Genomic DNA, 17,397 nt, shown 5'->3' with positions numbered 1-17,397 from the left:
AAATGAAAATCTCTAAGGACAGCTGTGTAATCTTATCAGCATCTGGAGAGATTTTTATCTTAGAAAATGAATCCTTGGGCTTCTAAGTTATCAACCAACAAGAATTAAAATAATGCCTCTCACTACTTGCAAATTCCAAGTTGTCCTCATATAACTCAGAGTATTCTTCACAGGATCACAATACCAGTATAGCCATTTACCTATGTGCTATAGTAATTTCTAAACTATGGGCATGTGTATATACATGCATATATACATACATTCATGGCATATTTATTCCTACTTGTGTTTTTCTACATGCACCTACTCACTGTATAATTTTCCCATTGTGATAAGCTGTAAAGAAACACTAACTTCCAGATTGTGTTTTTAGAATATTATTTTTTTCCAAAACAGTCCAGGGAATTTCATAGTGGGAGTCCCTCCAGATATGGGGAGCAGAATGTAGAAGTTGAGTCTGAGATATTTCCTCAATTAGAAAACTATAGAAATCTGTAAGCTAATACTGAAATTTAAAAAACAGATGAAGATGTAGCTTATTTGGTAGAGCATTTTCCTGGCATTTACAGGCCTCTTGTTTTAGCCTAGGGACTGCATAAACCTAGTGTTGTAATATACATGTAATCCTAGCACTCAAAATTTTGGTGGGGATAAGAGGACCAGATAATCCGAGCTCATGCTGGGGACATGGCTCAAGTAAGAGTTCTTTCTATGCATGCATGAGGATCTGAGTTCAAATCTCAAGTACCACATAAATGCCAGATATGACCATATGAAGATCTTAGGAACTCACTGACTAACCAGTGTAGCTAAAATACTGAGCTCCAAGTTAATTAAAGACCCCCACCTGAAAATCTCCTCTGGCCTCCGTATGTGCCCCTATGGGTGTGCACACTTGCACACACACACACACACACACACACACACACATGCACATGTACAATAATACAATGTACTTATACACATAGGCACTGAAACGAAAAAACAAATTAACATAAAAGCTCAACTCGTCTTTATTTATATAGTGAGTTTGAGACCATACTGCATTACATGAAATTCTGTCTTAAAAAAGGAGTTAAAAGAAAAAAAGAAAAAAAGATTTTAAGTAATTCACCATAAAAATTGCAGAGTACATGAAATGACAGACATATTAATGAACCTGATTTGATCAATCCTTAATTTACCTCATAAGCACATACACTGCTATTTTCAAGTAAATATAATATTTTACCCACTAAAATTATTTATGGACATTTATAAAATATGCCTTGGTCTCAAATACTGACTTTGAATAATGATAAAGAAAGAATCAGATATTATCCTTTTCTTTGTGTATGTGAACACATTGCAAACCAGACAAAGAGTTAAATTGGGGGAAATTTAAATACTATTTTAAAATAAAGTAAGATAAATAGAAGAATTCAAACTTTGTCTTTTAAAATAATGTTTTAGATATTAGGTTCATATTGCTATGATAGAACACCATGGCCAAAAGCAAGTTGGGGAGGAAAGGGTTTATCTGTTTAACATTACACATTGTAGTCCATCTTTGTAAGAAGTCAGGATAGGGCGCAAACAGAACAGGAACCCGGAGGCAGGAGCTCATGCAGGCAGAGGCCATGGAGAGATGCTGCTTCCTGACTCGCTCGCCATGGTTTTATCTGGCTGCTTTTTTATAGAACCCACGACCACAAGTCCAGGGATGGCACTACTCACAATTGGTCGGGTCTTCCCCATCAATCACTAATCAAGAACATGCCCTACAGCTGGATGTTACGTTGCCATTTTCTTAATTGAGTTCCTTCTTCTCAGATGTCTTTAACTTGAATATAGTTGACACAAATCGATCCAGCACAAATAACAAAGGGAACGATGAGTCTGTACAATAACAATCCATAGCTGCTAAACAATTAAGAGGCATGATGGAAATCCATGCCAAGAATTAAGTTGTCTGCCGCCGAATACTCTTGCATTTTAGTATCACCTTCTAAGTAAATAATTCGCGTACCTAGTACTTCCCAATCTGAAGTAATCAGAAGTAAACAACATTGCATGCTAAGTATTCTCGTTAAAATATTCCATGTGGATGTAATCAAGCCTCTGTCAAAGTTTCCAGGGAATATGAGAGAGGGTCATGCTAAGTGACTCCATGAAAATACAATTATCTGAATAAGAATCAGAAGCTCTACTGGAAACCCAGATGAAAAAAAATAAATGGCAGAAACAATGTTTATGAATTTGAGAAAATTATATCAAAGGAAGTATGCAGGCCTTTTGGATATGCAAATGGAGAGAATGGAGAAGGATTTAGATAAACTGCTAGATTATTGGTAATTTTGTTGCTATAACAGGATTGTGATAATATTGTATAAACTTTCCTGTTTCTCAAAATTACACTCAAACATTGAGAGTCAATATCCTCTTACAGCGAGAATTTGTTTCAAAATATTCCAAAAATATCAGAGGGTTAGATGAAACTAGAAGTACAGAATATTGATAATTGATGGACAGATGGGTTATAGGTTTAATTATGTAAGTCTCATGCCTTTTGAACATTTGACGATCTTTTTGACATAAAGCTAAACAGTTGATGAAAGAGAATATCAGTGTCTCAGTTATAAACTACTCAGAAAAAATCCAAGTGTGAAAGTGGTAGCGAATGGTGATTCAGTATTTGTTACAACATTAGAAGAACTCTGGCAACGTTGAAACCATCACAACACAGGAATTACCATGTCAACACACAGAACAAAAGCTCTCAAAGCACACTCAAGAATGTTTGGTTGCAGTTCACTGATGCAGCCTTGAAGCCTCACTCTACTTCCCCTCCAATAGACAGCGACTATTGACCATGTCCTCCAAAGCACCAAACCGCGTGGCAGACGTGCTTGGTGTGACAGAGAAAAACCCATGAAGGGAGTAAGACATCTTTCTGATGAAATAACATTTCATGAAACTTCACATTAGAAGGTTTTAGTGTAAAAGATTGTCCTTGTTTGAACAAGCAGGCTGTTGTGAGGAGTGTCTTTAGAGAGGAGTTCAGGGGCGGGAGCTGGTCCTGACCTCCCATTGACAGCCCTCAAGAGGCTGGACTGTCCTTTCTGACAGCAATCTAGATGAGTTTGGAGACAAACGTCTGACGCTGAAAAGGGAGCTTACCTTCATCTTCTAATTCTGATTTTTCTGATTTTTGATACATTAATGGAAGACTCATAAATTGCATGCCCAGATTTCTGAACTACAGAATTCATGGCTTTCTCTCTTCCTCTCCCCATCTCGTAATTGTGTGTGCGTGGATGTGTGTATGCAAGTGTGTGTGTGTGTGTGTCTGTCTATGCCTGTAATGTGGAATGACTCTAACACAGAAATAGAAAACAAAGGTATCATATACTGTTCTTACTGGGAAAAATCTATGAATCTTTGAAGAAGAGACTGGTTGGGGTCTGGGTCAGGAACTATACTCAGAAAATCTAGAACAGGTAAGTCTCTGCAGCAGACGGCAATGCTTCAAAGACCATGGAGGTTTTTATTTGAAAGCTACACAGGAATGAAAGAGAAGAAAGAGCTGCTGACTAGGTATGGCAAGTTGCTCCAAAGAAGCTAACGTCAGTAATACAATAACCAAAACTTGATATGCTTTGTTTTGAGACACCAAAGTGGGATCTATGTTCATATGCAACAATTTATATGGAAATCTCTGTTCCTTCTTAAGTTTGCTGTTGACTTCCAACTGCCCTTTCAAAGGACTCCAAAAGGAGACACACCCAAGGACTAAATGACTAACAGTGTAGAGTTAGCTTAATAAAATCCTTGAGCCCTGAAGTTTGGGTTATCTGATACTGCTTCTGGTATAGGATGGTATATAAGTAAAAGTCTAATAGATAAAATTTGGTATAGGAACATCTTGGAAATGCATAGAAAGAATAAATCAGAACCAAATGAGATGAAACAAAATGATTTTATTTAGACACCTTTGACTTATAATAAGCAGAATTTGGGTTGTTGTGAATGAAATAGGTAATGGTTCCTTATATTGAACTTAAGAAAGGATGGCTGCTAACACTTTTTGGTCACAGATGTCCACTTCATGAAATATTTTCCACATTTTATTTTTTTTTCAACAGTCCATCGCCTAATCGATGTTTCAAGAAACTCTTCATCTGGCTCATGTACCTCATGTCATAAAACTGCAGAACTGATTTGCTTTCTCAGCCTTGCTTGGAGTTAAGACAGAAACTCTGACTTTGCACCCACCTTAGACTCGGAATAAAGAACGAGTGGTGTTAGGACTGGAATGTTCATATGCTTCTCCTACCAGGACACCATTCCACAGCAGGCAGGAAACTGCTAAGACAACACTGCGAGTCTCTTAATGCATGCAATGGGTTGATGTGACATTAAATGCTCTCTAGCGTATAACCACGTTGCACAATCGCCTTGACTGGTTGTCAGTGGCAGCTTATTCATGCCACTAAGATAAGGGTGTCACAGTAAGTTCCTTTGTAAGCCAGTCAAGTACTCTCTGCTTCCCTCATGGAGTGGGTGTTCCTGCTTGGTGATTTGGTTAGGAGGAATGTCTGGACTTGAGCTGCCCTCTGAATCATTCCATTCCTGTCGTTGAAGGGGAAGGATAGCTTGTTCTTGTTCCTTCATGTAAGAACTTGGAGCCCTCCTGGGTGTTAACTCTGGATTCCCACGTGTTCATATACGGGGAACCTGAAAATGGGAAAAAAATCTATGAACTTATTTTCAATCTTCACATTCATGTTTCCACGTCATTTCAACCCAGATATTGCATGGCAAAATTTCAAAGATATTTAAAGTATTTTTTGATGTTTTCTGTTTTAGTACAAGTCTAATAATTTTAAACAGATATGTGACTCTTTATTAAACATTATTATGTATTTGGGAACCAAAGGAAAAATGTATGATACCAAAACAAATTTTATTTTTTATTATTATTATTTTTTTTTGTTACTTTAAAAAAAATACCAATCCAGGGGCTGGAGAGATGGCTCAGTGGTTAAGAGCACTGACTGCTCTTCATGAGGTCCTGAGTTCAATTCCCAGCAACCACATGGTGGCTCACAACCATCTGCAATGAGATCTGACGCCCTCCTCCGGCATGCAGGCATACATGGAGGCAGAATGTTGTGTACATAATAATTAAATAAATCTTAAAAAAATACCAATCCAAATTCCCACTTCCTCCCCTCCTCCCACTTCCCTCCCACTCCCTCCACACACCCTTTCCCTCACACCCCTCCAATCTTAAGAGAGAGCAAGGCATCCTGCCCTGTGGAAAGTCTGCAGCCCTCCCCACTACATCCAGGTTGAGCAAGGTATATATCCAAAGAGAAAAGGATCCCAAAAAGCCAGTACATGCATTAGAGACAAATCCCAGTGCCATTGTCATTGGCCCCTCAGTCTGCCCCAACCGTTAACCACATTCAGAGGGACTAATTTGATCCCATGTTCATTCACTCCCAGTCCAGTTGGAGTTGGTGAGCTCCCATTGGCTCAGGAACATTGCCTCAGTGGGTGAACCCCTCACAGTCTTGACTTCCTTGCTCATACTCTCCCTCCTTCTGCTCTTCAACTGGACTTTGGGAGCTCAGTCCAGCGCTTCAATGTGATTCTCTGCCTCTGTTTCCATCTGTTGTTGGACCAAGGTTCTATGGTGATATTTAAGATAATCATCAGTCTGACTACAGGGCAAGGCCAGTTTGGTCACCCTCTCTATTGCTTAGGGTTTTAGCTAAGGGTCCATCCTTGTGGATTCCTGAGAATTTTTCTAGAACCAGGTTTCCTGCTAACCCCAAAATGGCTCCCTCAATCAAGATATCTCTTTCCTTGCTCTCATATCTGCCCTTCCTCCATCTCAACTATCCCATTCACACAAGCTCTCCCAAACTCTCCTCTTCTCCCTTCCCCTTCTCCCCTTCCATCTATCCTCACCCCCTGCTCCCGAATTTGGTCAGGCAATCTTGTCTGATTCCAATTTCCAGGTGGATCTATATATGTATTTCGTTGGGTTCACCTTATTACTTAGCTTCTCTAGGATAATGAACTAATAAGTGAGTACATACCATATTCATATTTTTGGGTCTGGGTTATCTCACTCAGGATAGTGTTTTCTAATTCCATCCATTTGCGGTCAAAATTCAAGATGTTACTGATTTTTACCGCTGAGTAGTCCTCTAATGTGCATATGTACCACACTTTCTTTATCCATTCTTCGATTGAGGGGCATCTAGGTTGTTTCCAGGTTCTGGCTATTACAAATAATGTTGCTATGAACACAGTGGAACAAATTCTTTTGTAGTATGATTGAGCATCTTTTGTGTATATTCCCAAGAGTGGTATTGCTGGATCTTAAGGTAGGTTGACTCCCAAATTTGTGAGAAACCACCACATTGATTTCAAAGTGTTTGCACAAGTTTGCATTCCCACCAGCAATGGAATGGTCCACATCCTCTACAGCATTAGATATCATTAGTGTTTTTGATTTTAGTCATTCTGACAGGTGTAATATAGTATCTCAAAATTGTTTTGATTTGCATTTCCCTGATAGCTAAGGAAGTTGAATCTGTCCTTAAGTATCTTTTGACCATTTTAGATTCTCCTATTGAGAATTCTCTGTTTAGTTCAGTACCCCAATTTTTAATTGGGTTATTTAGAATTTTAATGTCTAATTTCTTGAGTTCTTTATATATTTTGGAGATCAGTCCTTTGTCTTATGTGGGGTTGGTGAAGATCTTTTCCCATGCAGTAGGCTTCCCTTTTGTCTTATTGACTGTATCCTTAAACAATCCAAATATGATGCAAAATATATGCCTTTGGAGTATACTGTATTCATGCTGAAATATAGTCAAGCAGCCAGTTACTGATTATGTTAAGCAATTTTAGCCTTAGAACCAAGGCTGTTTGATTGGATGTGCAGATTATAACAGGAAATAACTCAAGTTTTGAGGAGGAAAAATATTTACTACTAGGAACAAAAATACTATGATAAAAACAAGGGCGTGACTGGAAAGATGATCCTGTAGTCAAGAGCATATTTTACTCTTGTAGAGGACCCAGACTTGGTTCACAGCACCCACCTCAAATGACCACAACTGCCTGCAACTCCAGTTCCAGGGCATCTGATTCTTCTGGCCTTCCTGGGCACCTGAAAATTCACACAAACCGTTACTCATAACTAACAACATAAACACACACATACATGCACACACATACACACAATTAAGAGTAATAAAATTCATTTACAGCTTATATTTTAAGTAAAAGCAGCGGTGTTTCATTGGGCTTGATAGCACATTTATAAATCTCTGTTTCTATGCTGTTCCCATTACCTGATAGAGATAAACGTTGTCTTACAACTGTTCGGTATTGGCTTGTTCTTACTTTGGCAGGTCAGCAAGAGTGTTCATGGTAATTGTGAAGAATAAGTTGTATTTTGTTGTTGTTGGTGGTGGTGGTAGTTTGTTTGTTTTGTCAACTAGAAACCAGTTAGAGTCATTGGGAAAGAGAACTTTATCTGAGAAAATGCTTCCAATGGAATGACCTGCAGGCAGATCTATGGGACTTTTCTTGATCAAAAATTGATTTGGACGAGAGCACAGTCCACTGCGGTTGGCACCACTCTTGGGCAGATGGTCATGGGCTCCATAAACCACAAGCTGAGCCAGTCATGAGGAGCAATCCAGTAGCAGCATTTCCTCTTTGGTCTCTGTCCCTTTCCTGCCCTCAGGTTTCTGCCTTTGTATTCTCCTTGGTTTCCCCAGACGATGGGGGTAACCTATAAGCAAAATAAACCCCTTTTCTCCTAGCCACTTTTGTTCATGGCTTACTCTTATCAACAGAAAACTAATTAGGATAGTGAACTGTACAAAACGAATCAAAGTGTATTGTTTATAAAAAAAAAACGGTGATTTTATTCAGTGAGGAAAAAAAGAGAAATTTAGGTACATTATAGGTTTTAACTCAATATAGTTTGAGAATGACAGGGGTTAGTAATCTAGTTCTTTCATAGTGACTGTTGTGAAATATTATTTTAAGGTGTGTTACATTTTTTCAGGCTGTGGAACATTTGCTTACTGGTGCAAAGGTATTTTAATTCTATTATGTTGCATCTGTTTAATTCTGTGAAGCTGTATTACTTGCCTGTCTAAAACACCTGATTGGTGTAATAAAGAGCTGAATGTCCAATAGCTTGTCAGGAAAGGGTAGATGGGGCTGGCAAGCAGAGAGGATTAATGCAAGGAGAAGAAGGAACAAGAGAAGAAGAAAGAGGACATCTGGGCAAGCCACCTAACTACACAGAAAGCCATGGAGTAAGAAGTAAAGAAAGACATAGAGAAATAGAGCAAGGTAAAATCTCAGAGGTGAAAATTCGATGGGATAATTTAAATTAAGAAAAGCTGCCTAGTAATAAGTCAAGCTAAGGCCAGGCATTTACAAGTAATGATAAGCATCTGTGTGTGATTTATTTGGGAGCTGGAAAGCAGCCCCCCCAAAAAAATTAAAAGACTATAAAACAAACAAACAAACAAACAAATAAACAGAAAAACAACCCAACAACAAGTGGTTATAATTTTTTACCTAGATCATTAATTAGTTTCTAGTCAGCCCATGGTGGCTAACCTAGTGAAGCACCTCTGGGGAGTATTTCTTATGTATTTTAGAGAGGCTTGAACTTTGGATATTGTTAAAAGACTGAGTTTTAAAGAAAATGAAAATTTAAAGACTAAGAAACATTTAAATTACACTATCTATGTTGGGAATTTGGGAGCTGGGGGTGAACAGAAAAGGAACTGTAACTGTTAACTAGTGTTGCATTAGTGTGTCAAACTGACAAGGAGTCAATTGTCCACCTCTTGTCCTGGTTCCTTTCATATCAACTTGACACAGCCTAGAGTGTCTTGGGAAGAGAGACACTCAATTGAGAAAAGCTTCCATAAGATTGCGTGTAGGCAAGCACATAGGGAGATTTCTTAATTACTGATTGATATGGACAGACTCAGACCATTGTGGGTGGTGCCAGCCATGGGTGTTGGAAAAAAGAGTGAGTAAGGCAGACTGGAAGAAGCCAGTAAGCCTCTATTGCTTCTGCTTCAACTTCTGCCTCCAGGTTCCTGCCTTGAGTTCCAGCCCCGGCTTCCTTTCTTGACAGGCCAGGAACTGAGAGTTATGAGCAGGAACACACCCACTCCTCCCCATGTTTATTATCGTCATTGTCAATATTAAAACAAAGAACTCCCCAAGACATTAAGTAAAGCACCTTCTCAGATAAATTTCTTTGATGCTAAAGGCCTGGAAACCATATGTATCAAGAAATTCAGCCGTCAGTAGACAATTTAAAATCACATCAATATGTCCTAGGTCAGAAAATACTTTCATGACTAACTGTGGTCATCCTAAGCACCTCTTACTTTATGACTTGTTCCTTTAAAGTCATTAGATTGACTTTGAGATCATCCTCACCACAGCCAGTAAGTGGCTACCATGTTTTCTAAAATTGTGTTGAGTCATATTTTCTGTGGAGGAGTTTCCGAAATGCTAAAATGCCTTCCTGACTCCCAGTGACTGAGTTCCAATTTGGCTTGAGTTTCCTTATAGGGATGTTAAAACCATATTTCTCAGGGACAGACTTCATATTTAACTAAGGGGGTTCTTTTTCTGCAAAAACAGTTACAACAATGCTTATTGCATTTAAACCATGAACCTGTGTGTGTCTTGGCTAAGTAAAAGAGTACTTGCATTTTTCAGCAGTAAACTATAAATTAATCCATCAATCCATCTTCTCTGACATTTTACAGTCTAGGAATCAGACTTGAAATACACTGGGAAAATGAGATTTGGTCCTAGCTAAAGTCTGGAAATAGTGCAACACTGAGCTTCTGGAGCCCTGGCCAGTATTGCCTTAGACAGGAAATGTGTGCTCTGTGGCTTTCTGTCAGACCTACTTGGGCCTAAGTGTGCAGAAATCACAAAACCTTACTTGGAGCTTTTATAGTCCCAACTGATGAATTCCATGCTAAGCCTCCCCTTCCTGCTCCCTGACCTAATAGGAATGCTCCCCATAGCTGTGTTTAAATACTACCTAGTGTATTTTGGCTTCAGCTAAGTGGAAAAGCAGAAGTCTGGAATATGTACCATGTCTCTGAATTTGAGACTGTTGTGACATCATAAATAAAAGGAACCCCATTAATCACATGGGGGCAGGCTAAGAAAAGTCAGGGGAAAGTTTTTCATGGTAAAATCCAGAGCAAATTGAAATGTTGAAGGGGAAGTGCAAAAAAGCAAAAAACATATGACAAGTAAGACTTGAGACGTTTAAACTAAGAGAGTTGTAGTTTATGTATTTACATATCTGCTCTATATTTTCAAATATATACTTGTAAATGCCTACACTATACATATATATATCCCAAACAGTTATAATTTATTCATCATACACATACATTTATTATTTAATATTTTGTATATTGATTTGCAGAGATCTATAAAGTATTCTGATCTGTATGTAAATATAAACGAATATTAGATATAAAAATGCATTTTAAGTAATGTTTATTTTAATAATTCATTTGCAATTTTAAAAGGTATTTTAAAAAGTAATATGCTGTATGCATGTGAGTGCAGTGCCCTGGAATTCAGAGCACTGAGTTCCCCAGAGCTGGAGTGACAGCTGGCTTTGAGCGACAGGTCTTGAGTCCTGGGAACCAAACTCTGGTCCTCTTCAAGGGCAAAACATGCTCTATTTAAACCTGAATTATGTGTTCAGTCCCTGGATGTAAGTCTAAAGTACTCCTCCCTCCCTCATTGGTTCTTGTTATTCTTCTGCTTGAAAGAGATGCCACATCAAAGAGAGGACTTACTGGAGAATAAGTATGAAATGAATTTGATAGACTCTATACTAGGGACCTTAATTTCATCTTTTCTCAGCATGATAACAGTATCTCAATGCCTGTCATTCAGGTAGGAGCATCAGCCACACAATCCCAAGGGGCCACTCTCTAGACAGTGTCCCTTAACACTGCCTTTCTGATCTGTGGAGATTGGCAGGTTAAGTACATCGAGCATGTCTTTTTCCTCAGATTTAATGACTCTTCAACTCAGTATGAGTCAAGAACTGTCTGTAAATTTTAAAAAGTTTTATATTTTTAAGACAGAGTTTCACCGCATAGCTCTGGCTGGACTGCAACTCGCCAACCTTAAATGGTAATGAAGTCTGTGAGTCCCAGTCAGTGATGGAAAGACTCAATAAACCCAGAGCTAAGAGATTAGTGGCCAGTTCTGTTAAGAAGGAGTCACCTTCTTATGCAGAATGTCTGTATAGTTCTGGTAGCTTCCTTGTTTTATAGGAGTACCCCAGGCTTGCCTTAATATTCCCACCTCAATAGGCATTACTGTTTCTGTAAACATTTAAAACTTCTGGCAGAGACCATTGCTACCCTGTGGCTCTTAATTACAAGAAACAAGTTTGGTTCAATCCTTTAAATTGTTTTTTACATGTCCAGAGAAATCCAAAATGTAATGAAAATAAATTCGGCCAACTACAAATTTTCCATCAGATAAGTTCATCAAAAGAGACCCACATGTTCGTCTAATTTAGATAAAACGTAATGTCAAAGGTATGCATTCTTCATAAGAATATTCAAAATAAGTGAACGCACTGACACATGATAGACATTCAAAGTTCTAAGGATAAAATGATAATAAGAGAACTAGGGAAGGGGTGTGGAAACTCCGAGTGAGCTGAGGACGATTCATGACTGACAGCTTGGTGTTGGATAACCAATCAGTGTGCTCTTCCTTGGGGAACACTGATTCTCCCTCTGTCAGCATTCATTGGCTTCTACAGTAATTTGTGTAGGGTTCAGGATGCGGTCTTTCCCTTTATCCACTCGGTCGATCTATTGATGTCCTTGCTCAGCTGATGTCTATGCAGCCACAGTGGTGAGACTTTTCTGGGGTGTAGCTCCTGACATCCCTTGGAGACACGACATCACAGCAAATGTCCTAATGCTCTGGCCCTTACAACTTTCCTGTCCCATGTTCCACAATGTTCCCTGAGCTTCAGGTGCGGGAGTTTTGTGGAGGCATCCATTCCGACCGGGCTCCACAACTCTGCGTTTTGATTGGCTACCGTTTTCTGTAATGCTCTTCCTCTATTGTAAAGAGACGTTTCTTTGATGAGTGTTGAGGTCTACACTTATTTGTAGCTTTAAGAACAAATATTTAGAATGTAGTTAGAGATTGTGCTGGTTTAGTAGAGTGGTAGGTGTAGATTCTCCTCCGAAATCCATGATTTCACTAGCCCTAGGTAGTCGGCTAGGTTTCCTCTTGTTGAACAGATCTTAAGTTCAATAGGAGAGTTTCTGGTTACTACCAGGGCATATGCTCCACTACCCTACCCATAGTGTTATCAAGTAATGGTTCTATGAAAGCTATTTCTCAGGGAGGAGGCTTTAAGGTCTGTTTAAGCTCACAGACCCCTGAGCCCTGTGTCTCCATTGATGTTAACATCAGAAAGGAGGAGTTGTGTTCCACCTCAGTGGACAAACCAAAAGCAGTATCAATAACTTGTTATTTGGGGTGGGAGGTCTTTTGGGCAACCCTGACAAATTACTCAAAATAGGGCTTTTCACACCTTGCTAGAGGGCTTCATTAGGTGGATTTTTCGTTGCCTCTTGAAGGAAACATTGTCAGTCCATATGAGAAAATTTTATTTAAACTATGCTTGTATAGTTATAAGAACTTATTGTACTATAGACTTTTTAGGTAAGTAGTTAGTAGTATGGCTCAGTATGACTAGTTTAGATATCCTTACTATTATTTTGGCCTCTTTTCTCCTTCTTCTTTATTTATCTCCCTCTCCCTCCATAATTAGGGTCTGCCCCCTTTCCCTATTTCCGGAATCAGATCACTTGTACCCTGCTTTCACCCCTTCTGCTGCTCTTCTACCGCTTTCCCCAGCAATCAACCCCCTTTCACCATTTTTTTTAGGGCTTCTGAAGTTACCTCAGAATATAAATTTATATCTGAAGATTTGGAGCTAGGGGCTTAGAATGAGAGAGAACATGCAATGTTTGTCTTCACTCAATATAATCTTGGTTAAGTTCCACCATTTATACTTGTCAAGTTCATGATTTAGTTTTCTTTACAGCTGAATAACATCCTATGGTGTATATATTCCATATTTTTATTATCCATTTATCGGATGAAGGACATTTACCTTATTTCTTTTTCCTGTCTATCTTGAGTAAAGCAGCAAATGAACATGATTGCGTAAGTGTCTGTGGAGATCAAGGGCTTTCGGCATGCGTCTTATCTCTGGAACAGATATATATTCACCTGGGCATAGGCAAAGGAATGACCTATTTGGGTTATAGGCAAGATTTAATTTTAAAGAACTTATCATAAGAATTCCCAGAAATGGCTGCACCACTGTGCAATCCACCAACAGTGAATGAAGGTCCCTTTTCCCTGCATCCCCTCCATCATTTCTAGCAGATGCTTTGCTGGTCTTTGTCCTACTGACTAGAGTAGGATGAAACTCGGCTGTCTGATTTGCACTTCCCTAATTGCTAGGGACTGTGAACATTTTTTTTTGAGATATATCTTAGCCATTTTTTTCTCCCTTTCAGATCTCTCAGTACAGGTCTTAAAGTCATTTACATCTTTTAGTCATTCCTTTTTGAGTTCTTGACATATTCTGGATACGAATTGTCTATCAGATGTATAGCTGGCAAAGATTCTTTCCCACTTCATCGGCTTCCTCTGCATGGTTTCTTTAACTATGTGGAAGCTTTTTAGTTTTATAAAGTCCCAAATGCCCACTATTGGACTTAGTTCTTAGGCAAATGGGTTCTATTCCAAAGTTCCTTTAATACGTGTAGGGCATTGCCCATGTTTTCTTCTAGCACTTTCTGTACTTCAAATTTTATATTTAGGTGTTTAATCCATTTGTAGTTACTTATTTGACAAGGTGATGGGTTTGGGTCTATTTCCATTTCTCTTCATGTGAAAATTCAGCTTTTCAAGGACTATTTGTTAAAAAGTGTTGACTAAGGTTTCTGTTCCACCCAGTTTCGTAGCTGTTAAGTCCCAAAGAATCACACAGAGATCTACATTAATTATAAACTGGTTGCCCTATTAGCTCAGGCTTCTTATTAACTCTTAGAACTTCTATTAGCTCATAATTCTTGTCTGGGTTAGCCATGTGGCTTGGTACCTTTTTAAGCAAGTCAGTCACATCTTTCTTCCTCTGTGTCTGGATAACTACTGCAGACTAAATCTTTCCTCTTTCCAGAATATTCCTGTTCTTGTTGCCCTGTGTATACTTCTTGCCTGGCTTCTGGCCAAGCAGCATTTTATTAAAATACAATTGAGAGAATACAGACCATTGTCCCATGGCAGAAAAGCTTTCTTTTCTCTATCTTATGTTTTTGGTATCTTGGGGATGACATTATGAGTAGTCATGCTTGGGTAATCAAATTTTTCCATTAGTCTATATGTTTGTTTCTGATACAGTCCTGTATTTATTATTACAATGTCTCTGAAAAATGGCTGTGTAACATACTGTGTAAGATCTGGAATGGGAGATCAGGAAGAATCACCAGGCTAGAACTGGAAAAGAAAGTGACACTTCTGGCTGGGTTGGAGACATTCTAGAAACTTTTTAAAATGTATGAACCATTTCTTTTTGAGTTTCTTGTCCACAATATTCATACCATTTCTATTTGGCCCTCTCACCCATGTATTCCTTCAGTGTCTCATAGCCTCTTTTCAAATACATGTGACTTTGTCCATTTCTATAATTATTATACATATAGAGGTTTGGGATTGATGACTTAAGCTTGGGACACTTATTGGGGGTTGACTCTGAAGAAAACTGACTCCCCTTTTCTCATCTATCATTGAGTACACAAAGTCAAAGCTCTTTAATTTAGGATATGGTCTTGGGAGCCTTTTCTCATCCATGTTTGCATAGCAGGTGGCATGACCTTGCACAGCTTTTGTGCAGGTCATCATACTGTTGAGAGTTAGAGGTTTTTCATTCATCTTAAAACAGAAATATATATATACATATATATGGATATATATTGTTGATATATGTGAAAATTAATAAATCAATTTTCAGATACTTTGGGAGTTTATAAAAACATTGTTGCTAGTAATTATCATGAGATTTCTATTTTCTTATAGATTGTTCACTAAAGAATGTAATGATCTTCATGAAATACATGATGAAGTATTTTGTGGGTTGCCACAAACATAGATAATCAGAGAAGTATTTATTGACTCAAATAATTCCTTATGAATTACATGATTAAGAACACAGGAACTGAAAAATTATCCATACACAAGGGTTGACTCTTTATGAGGCATAGGAAAATGAGTTATCCCTATAGATGTTCAAATGTTAGTTGACTCTGACTTCAGCAGTCATTTGTAATTCTTGCTTATTTTGAGTTCTCAGAGAGGTAGATTCTAGATTGTAAGGTAGGAAAAAGTTGCCTAAACTCCAAACTCCACAGAGGTAAAAATCATGGTTTCACATTGTCAAGATCACCTGAAAAATCCTGAGACTCTGCCAATAAAATGATATATCCTCATTGCTTGCTAGTGCAGACAACACACATTATGAGTTAGATTTTAGTAATAGTAATGATATTGTGTTTACATTAGCTTTTAGTTGTTTATGAGGATGTAGTCAAAACACCCACTAAGAATGTTGCAGAACCTGGGAACATTGGAAGGCTTGCAACATAGATACTACAGAAATGGAGAGTAACATATAACTAGAAATATACAGTATTGGAAGCCCAGATTAGGGTCACCACCAAGTGGCTTGATGTTTATACTAGTCCAGAGATTGGTTGGAGAATGAGAATTTGATTTTATACGTTGCATATTGGTTAAGTGTATAAATTGTCCCGGGGAAATTACAATGAAGGGCAGCTGAGTGAAACTAAAGAATGTGAACGTGAAAACCATGACAAATGCTACAAAGAGAGTTGAGTAGAGTGATTTGCTTCTCAAAAACGCTGAGCTGGGTTTGAGGAAGGTGAGTGCACATCAGATAAGGCATGGAAAGAGAAAGTGACATCTGTGAATAAGGCTTGAAGTGATCTTAACATGGAGCAATTAAGTGAAGGAGTGACAAAATCCAGTATGCTTCTGTGGTCATCCAGATGAAGAGCAGTATTAAAGTTAGTATCAAACCATAACTAAAATATTAGATGCCAGTGTCGAAGTCAACTGGAAAATTGATTAAACAAACAGAAAATGAAGATGAACTCAATGCAAACATTTTCAGTCGTCGTTGGAATTGCTCAAGATGTTGCAGTATTGTGCACACGCAGGCTGGAAATGTGTGAGTATTTACAGATTTACTGATTTTCAAAAACAAAGGACATGTCAGACTGAATGGGGAATGAGTTCTTAGCCTATACAATGTACTATAGGCAGGTGAGGAAAGCTGGGAACTGGAGAGGTGGTCTTCCCAAGGAAAAAGCAAACACCAATTGGCTGCCCAGTTCAAAATAGTCAGACCTAAAGACATACATACAGATACCATTATCCAGACTGAGCAAGTTATATTTAGACGTGCATATCCATATAATTAAACGAATGCAATAACTATTAGCTGAAAAGAAAAGAGAGAGGTCACGAACTTGAGAAAGAGAGTAGAGTGGTCCATGGGAGGATCTGGAGGGAGGAAACGGAAGGGAGAAATGTAATAAAATTGCATTTTCAAAAATAAATAGTATTTAAAAGCAAAGGGCTTATGCAAAAGAAAAGACTATGGAGTGGGAAGAAAATTAATATAAAAGTAAATTTATGATTTCTTAATAAATGTTTCTCCTCAGCTGCATCTTTATTATGATGCTTGGAATAAAAAAGTAGACATATCAGGTTCCCTGGTTCCAACTAAGATTACTGGGACACATATTTAAATCAACCGAATGTGTAATGGGTATAGCTCATCTTTGGCTATATAAAAATCTTTAATAAAGTAAAATTTATATTTTGTTTCTATATCCAGATGTCCAAATTTACTTTCATTCTCATTACATGAACCGACATCCAATAAACATAATCCATAAATAGAATTACATTTTAGAAAATATGCATATCATGTTTTGATTATTACAATAATTTTATTTCAATATTGATTTTTTTATATCCTGTTTCCCTAAAAACTTGAGAACTTTCATAATGTAACATTATGTTGTGAAGTGGGTTGCTTTTATTTCATCTCTAAGGAACAATAGGATGAGTGAGTTTTATTACAGAAGCTATAACCTAAGTCCAGAGTGCTTGACGGAAACACTTAGGGTCTGCACCTGCCATGGTCGAGATGGTTAAAACAGACTCCTCTTC

At 38.1% G+C, this 17,397-nt stretch overlaps 1 long non-coding RNA gene across 1 annotated transcript in view; it reads right to left on the bottom strand.

Moving 5' to 3' along the window:
- Positions 1-3,939: 3,939 nt before the first annotated feature.
- Positions 3,940-17,397, bottom strand: part of LOC126511762 (uncharacterized) — a 43,904-nt gene continuing 30,446 nt past the window's right edge. Inside the window, exon 2 of the long non-coding RNA XR_007594782.1 lies at positions 3,940-4,716. This is a non-coding gene — a long non-coding RNA (uncharacterized lncRNA). The remainder of the gene's footprint in view (positions 4,717-17,397) is intronic.

Source organism: Alexandromys fortis, unplaced genomic scaffold (genome assembly GCF_014885135.2).
Source record: "Alexandromys fortis isolate MF-2015 unplaced genomic scaffold, M_Fortis_MF-2015_v1.1 scaffold_65, whole genome shotgun sequence".
In the NCBI taxonomy this organism is placed as follows: domain Eukaryota; kingdom Metazoa; phylum Chordata; class Mammalia; order Rodentia; family Cricetidae; genus Alexandromys; species Alexandromys fortis.
The sequence above is the reverse complement of the archived record's forward strand: the minus strand, read 5'-3'. Positions and strand labels throughout refer to the sequence as shown.